Source organism: Oryctolagus cuniculus, chromosome 19 (genome assembly GCF_051225735.1).
Source record: "Oryctolagus cuniculus isolate XC-2025 breed Fujian yellow rabbit chromosome 19, ASM5122573v1, whole genome shotgun sequence".
Taxonomy (NCBI): Eukaryota; Metazoa; Chordata; class Mammalia; order Lagomorpha; family Leporidae; genus Oryctolagus; species Oryctolagus cuniculus.
In genome coordinates, this window is record NC_142885.1 from 6,408,617 (window position 1) to 6,409,047 (window position 431).

The following is a 431-nucleotide window of genomic DNA, read 5'->3' on the forward strand; positions in this document are numbered from 1 at the left end:
TGGGGGCTGGCGCCGCGGCTCACTAGGCTAATCCTCCACCTTGCAGCGCCGGCACACCGGGTTCTAGTCCCGGTTGGGGCGCCGGATTCTGTCCCGGCTGGTCCTCTTTCAGGCCAGCTCTCTGCTGTGGCCCGGGAGTGCAGTGGAGGATGGCTCAGGTCCTTGGGCCCTGCACCCCATGGGAGACCAGGAGAAGCACCTGGCTCCTGCCATCAGATCAGCATGGTGCGCCGGCCGTAGCGCGCCGGCCATTGGAGGGTGAACCAACGGCAAAAAGGAAGACCTTTCTGTCTCTCTCTCTCACTGTCCACTCTGCCTGTCAAAAAAAAAAAAAATCTTCTGGGGAGCAGCTGCCCACGGGGAAGCCAGGGGCTGAGGCCGCAGACCCCTCCCCGCGTGTGCCCTGCTGCCCTCTGGCCCCAGCCCTGGGG